At 40.4% G+C, this 6,102-nt stretch overlaps 1 long non-coding RNA gene across 2 annotated transcripts; it reads right to left on the bottom strand.

Moving 5' to 3' along the window:
• Positions 1 to 2,515: 2,515 nt before the first annotated feature.
• Positions 2,516 to 4,990, bottom strand: LOC121534730. 2 transcript variants are annotated; one of them, XR_005994667.1, is made up of 5 exons: positions 4,888 to 4,990; positions 4,056 to 4,163; positions 3,519 to 3,671; positions 3,242 to 3,419; positions 2,516 to 3,132 (listed from the first exon to the last, which is right to left on the bottom strand). It is a non-coding gene; the product is annotated as an uncharacterized LOC121534730 (long non-coding RNA). The 2 variants fall into 2 exon arrangements; XR_005994668.1 differs by having other exon boundaries at positions 3,242 to 3,361.
• Between the last annotated feature and the right edge of the window lie 1,112 nt (positions 4,991 to 6,102).

Here is a 6,102-nt window from a genome sequence, read left to right as displayed (position 1 = left end):
GGAACCTTTGAGGATGTTTATTTTAGTATCAAGAGGGAATGTTTTAGTGTAACGCCACATACAACAGACAGGAAGTGTGTGTTGTAGACAGGGGATTGGACAGTAGAGGGAGCCACCCACATCTTGGGAAGATTATATATACTGGGTAAAAAGCGAAGAAGAGGTTAGAGCGGCCATTGCAATTCGGGGGATGCCGTTCTCCGGGTGATCTTGACACCTGTAACTCATGCTGAAAGCTTGTGATATGAATAAACTTATGATCAAGGTTCAGTATGAGCGGACTCCTTTGTTTATCAGCAATAATTGCCAGCATTTACTCGATACTACACCCGTCATCTTATTAATTCAGCCACTTACTTATATAACTAGAAAGTTAAACTTAGGGGTCGTGCTAATGCAGAATTCTGCATTTTTTCACGCAGGAAAAAAATATACAACGCATAAGAAATATCTTGCTGCGTTTTCTAAACACAGATTTACAATTCTTCCTATTTTAATTTCTGCTCGGCATCAGACTCATTTTGTTCTTCAGTTGCACTTCTCCACTTGGATGAGAATTCACGAACGGGCATTCTATCAGCAGGCAGTACTCTGACTGATGTGTAGCTACTTATCTCCGGTAACATGCAAGAATAACTTTAAGCAAAAAATTAGGAAATTTAGCTGGCTACATTCTTTCTATGATGAACATTAGAAATATGATGGCCATGCATCGTTTTTGCAAAAAAGACCTAGCTTTTTCATTGTAAGCTCATTTACTTTGCCAACCAAATAGCATTGCGATAGATAGATATTGTAGGTGTCCTGGAGGGCAGGCAGTGTGCACCCAATGGTGCATTTTGCTGAGCGCATCACCTTCTGTAGCACCTTGCGGTCCACGGCGGTGGAGTTGCCATACCAGGCAGTGATGCAGCCTGACAGTATGCTCTCGATGGTGCTTCTGTAGAACACTGTAAGGGCCCTCTGGGACAGGCCAAATTTCTTCAGCATCCTGAGGTTGAAGAGTCACTGACATGCCTTCTTCACCACAGTGTCCGTCTGGTTTGAACATTTCAGCTTCTCGGTGTATGTATGCAAATGTTTATAAAAAACCTTTTTATATTGACATTGGAGCCTTGAGAACCTCGGAAATATACTATTTAAACATTCTACACCCTTTATATAGCCATTCAACCCCTATACCCATTATTCGCATAATGGATATAACCGCACCTCTATTGCCATGGTCTTCGGCACAGCATATCTCTGATAAGACAATTATGCACTGAATTCTCACTGCCTATCCAAATAGAGCAACTGTGCAATGATTTGTCTTTCACCTTCAGAAAATACATCCCTCTGTTAAGTAACCCACAGAACGCAAGCAGGTAAACGCAACATGCCGCATGATGCAGTGGTAGCCTCCAGAAAGAATGCACGTAAGGTAATAAACATAATAGCATGGTAGGCTATATATACATTATATAAACTATGATGATATACACATAGGCATATATGTATTTTAATCTATAGCTACACCTAGCCTATTATAGGCCTATAATAAATTCCTCTATAAGAAGATGCGGTTATTATCGCATATAGCCCTATATTGCGTAGCTTATTTGAAGGTCAATCAACAATATAATAAGCTATAACCTAATAAGTTGTTCCCTGTTACAAATGGTAACAGGAGCCCTGTGCAGCATAAATAGTGTAACATTGTATCAGCCCCTTCAAAACGCCCTAATTCTTCATGACACCCTTCAAAACGCCCTAATTCTTCATGACACCCTTCAAAATGCCCTAATTCTTCATGACACCCCTCACGCACGTCCACTGATGTCGGAATTTGCCTACATATTCAATCTAAGTATTTGCTTTTCAAATGCAATATTCCCATCACTTTTGATGATTGTTTTCTCATTACTCACAATAAAATCACAAGGCCTACTAAAGTTGTTTAGACCAATCCACTGCTCATAACCTACAGTATATCAATCAGTATTGTGCCAGGTGCCTATTTTAGTAGGCTATAGTTTGTGAACTGTATACTGTAAAATTCTATATATTTATATATCAATTGACATCAATTAATTTAGGTATAACAACTATCAAATCATATGCTGCTGTAAATAGGCATACGTTATTGTCCTTCATCAGCCAGTAAGATTCAATAGGACACATGGAGAGAGCCCCTATGTCTTAGCATTTGATATTATGGTGTAGGGTACAATGCACTGCTGAAATATATGGGTTGGGCAACAGTACATTCTACTCAATATCAGGTTCTCATTGATACACCGTTAACTGATTTAAAGTCAAACATAAAAAACGAGTGATAGGCTACTGTTAGATTTGGCAAGTGACATTTTAGAAAGGTGATGTTGTACTTACAATGTTGCAAGGGGCAGCAATGGCTTACAGCATGCTGCACCAACACTTTTTATTACATCAAAATAATTCATTCATACTATGTAATCGATTGAAACACACACAGCTGTTAGTGCTTAATACATTTATTTATTCAGACCTTTATTTATTTTCGCAGTCCCAGAGACTAAGGACTCTTTTGCAACACACAATTACACAAAAATCACAATCACAGCAGCACAGAAAATACTCAAAGAAAATAAAAATAAAACAAACAACCACATTCCTCAGTAAAGAGGTCCTCAACCGACATTCTGAGTTGCTAATGATGTCGCCATCATCTAGGACTGGAAGAAACGGAGGTGAGGAGAGGAAACATGGCAAAAATGCACTGAAATTAGACATTCCACTAGCGCGTCATCAGGCAAATTACATTTCCCTGGATGGGTTCAGAAGGTGAGGAGTCAGGGGTCAACGTCGGAAGACCAGGCTGCTCCCGAGGGAGGTGGTGGCTGCCTTCTCCCTCTCCTGCGGGAGAGAGCAAGACCGAGAGAAAGAGGCAGGGTGGTGTATGATTTCAGAAAGCATAGCAGTCGTCATCTGAGCTCTCAGCAATAGGACTTCTAACTTCATCTACATCAGAGTCATCAAAAAGCCCCTTCTCCCAGAATCAGCTTGTGGTAGGTGTTCCTGGTGTTGTCTTGATCTTGTGTCAGTTAACTCACTCTTCTCTTCAGGTGGCAGAGAAGGCCATTCCTCCCTCTGACAACTCCACTGCATTGCCTAAAAGTCATATGTAAAGCAGTAAATGATTTACAATTCCACTACACAAAATAGTGTGGAGGGTATTTGTGAAGGAAAACAAAAAGTTCAGTCCAAAAATAGTATAAACCTCAACTTCCTCTGATCTTGCAGCTGTTGGGACAGTGCCTCCAGAGTTCCCGCTGCTCTTTGTAGGCTCCCCCAGTGCTTCTTCATCTCCTGCACCAGGATCCTCTCTTCCTCCTGCAGTCTGTTCACCAACATCAGTCTGTTGAAGATTGCCTTTTTGATGGCAAAATGGCTGTTGCCTCACAGAGGTATAAAACAGAACAGCAGCAATGATTGCAGCCTACGCTGAAGTTAAAACTTCAATCACAATAGATACCTTCTGCAAATCATATACTTACTGGTGCCAAGTCTCTCCCATGGCCACACAAAGTTGTCAGTATTGAGCAGCCACTGTGGGGAGCCTAAACTCTGCCTGCTGCTCGTGAAGTTGAACAATGGCAGCTGTTAAGGCTGCCTTGTCCATAACAATTTCTCAGAATCTGATGCCTCCTCTTGTTGCCGTCGGAGTAAAAAGGGGTGATTAGACGGACTGTAGATTCAGATATATTACATGACTATAAATTATAGAGATACTATAGATGCACAGACAAAGAGAGTACAAAGCAATCAACTCATTTCTAAAGCATTTGTCATCATGCAGTTATAACATTATACAAGGCATGCAGAGTTGTGGCTCACAAGGAACTCTACTGTTTATGGTCATGCAATTTCTCAGTTTAATGAAATGTTTTACATTAGATCAATTAATAACAGGTCATGCCTACATTTGATCATAAATATGGTCTGAAGTGTATGACTAATGCATTTTATTTCACAAATCAGTTTTACTGCTTGATTAATAATGTGTTTGAGTTCATATTGTCGTTGGGCTTTACCTGTCAAACGGTATAGGTAGTGTTTCCTCTGTTTCACAATGAGGTAAAGCCCCTCAATCTTCTTCTGGAGATGCCCCGTCTGCCCTGTCTGACTATCCTGAAGTGTGGCTGTCAAACATAGGGCAAGTTACAAACATGACTCCACTGACATCAATGCAATTATGAAGTTGAGAGACAGAGAAACATTCACTTTTCTACCTGTTGGATTCTGGCTTGAAATATACTTATTCCTGTCATCATATTAGAACGTATTGATTACTTTACATGTATAAGAAATGTATATGTTAGGGGTCAATGAAGGGTGAATAGGAACTTGGTGTATGGAAATTTACTGAGTGAGACAAGGGGAAGTGCCGAAAGTTAATATTCTGTTCAAACATGTTGTTGCTGAATATTCATATTTCTAAGGAAGGAGGCAAAGGGTAGCAGTCTAGTTTCAGTTCCTGATAAGGCAGGCCCGTTGCTGTGGAACTAAGGCAATGAGGAATTTAGAACTCAACTCGAGATAAGGTCAACAGTTGAAGAGAGAAGACACTGCTGGGAGGGGGGCCATAGGGGCCCACCCCAAAGACCATCTGACTACAGTCCTATCCCATACACACACTTCCACGCCCATGAGGGTCCTAGACTTAGGCAGGCCATGACAATACCAGTGAGAGGAACATACTGTGTTTCTGCCTAACAGAGAAGGATTGTTTATCTTAGTCATGCAAGGCGGTGACTCCGCCTAGTCGGAATGTATAAATATATGCTTGTGGGTTGAATAAACTTGGTTTGAGCCTTTTCTGGTAGTCCGTTTGAGTTTACTCTATTTGTTCAGAACCTAACATACCTTCAGGCCACTGCTGCACCTCAGCAACCCACTCCTGGAGCACAGCGTCGTAGATGTCCAGCTCTGCCTGCTTTTCTTCAAGGAGGCTGGTCTCCTCCTTCAGTCTTTTGACATTCTGAAAAATATATAATTCAGTTAAGGAATAACATAGGTGAAGGTTCTAATTTTTCAAGTGACTCACACTAAAAGATTTGACTTTAATGTATACAGTCATCTTGATGTTTTTACTACATCAAGATGACTAGTAAAAATAATAAAAAGCTGAGCCAGGATTGCAGACATAAGATCAGACATGCAGAAATAGATAAACATGAATGAGAAAGCAGATACAGGTAAAAAATAAATAAAATGTTTTATGAACGCCCCCCAAAGAAATACCTTCACACATCTCTTTGCCAACATGCAATCCATATTGGCGAACTTCCTCTTATTCCAGCCCATTGCCAGTAGTGTGATAATGTCTGTCCGTACTGTTGGAAAAACGTCTTCAGTCAGCTATTCTAATAAATTACTACTGTGTGCCTAACCAATCAACATAAAGACTGCAATTACAGACATGTGTACGTTTTTTTTATTTTTACTATAAAATAATTAACATAGCATGACATAATATCACAGCATCATCAGTTAAGCCCAAAAAGTAAATGTCCTTCACTGTCAACTTCTCCCTTCAGTAGTAACGTGTTCAAGAAAATGTCCTGCTTTGGGGCAATTTATTTGGTTTCCATTCGTCAATGTTTGTTTTTTACGGGGTGGGGTAGTTAGCCCCAAGCCCAACCCCCAAGATGGAGGACCATGGACTGCTTTGTCTTCCTCCTACCCTTCAACCTGGTTGCACCTGCCAGGAGTATAAACCCCCTCCGGCTTAGCTCTCCGGGTCATTGGAGTACCCAAGCCTCTCCACCGTGGCAATGTGACAGTCCAGGAGAGGGGCAATTAGGTTTATCTTATTAATTGAAGTGTGCTAGAGCTCAACTATAAGGACCACTTAATAGTTAAACATTATTAAGGGAATTATGTTGCAATCCTAAACCTTCTTCAGCATTAGTTATGTTATCATAATATACTTACCAGCCTTGGACATGTACTTTGTCGTGACAGCAGCTCTGGATATAAAACTATTCACCAGGCTGATTGCGGCCTCCCCATTTGAGCTATAATGCTATAATGAACGAATAACATTTTAAAATAATGTATTTCATTCTATTATTTAAA

The sequence above is a fragment of the Coregonus clupeaformis genome, chromosome 21 (genome assembly GCF_020615455.1).
Source record: "Coregonus clupeaformis isolate EN_2021a chromosome 21, ASM2061545v1, whole genome shotgun sequence".
Classification (NCBI taxonomy): Eukaryota; Metazoa; Chordata; class Actinopteri; order Salmoniformes; family Salmonidae; genus Coregonus; species Coregonus clupeaformis.
Note: the sequence above shows the minus strand (reverse complement) of the source record. Positions and strands in the feature narration are given on the sequence as shown.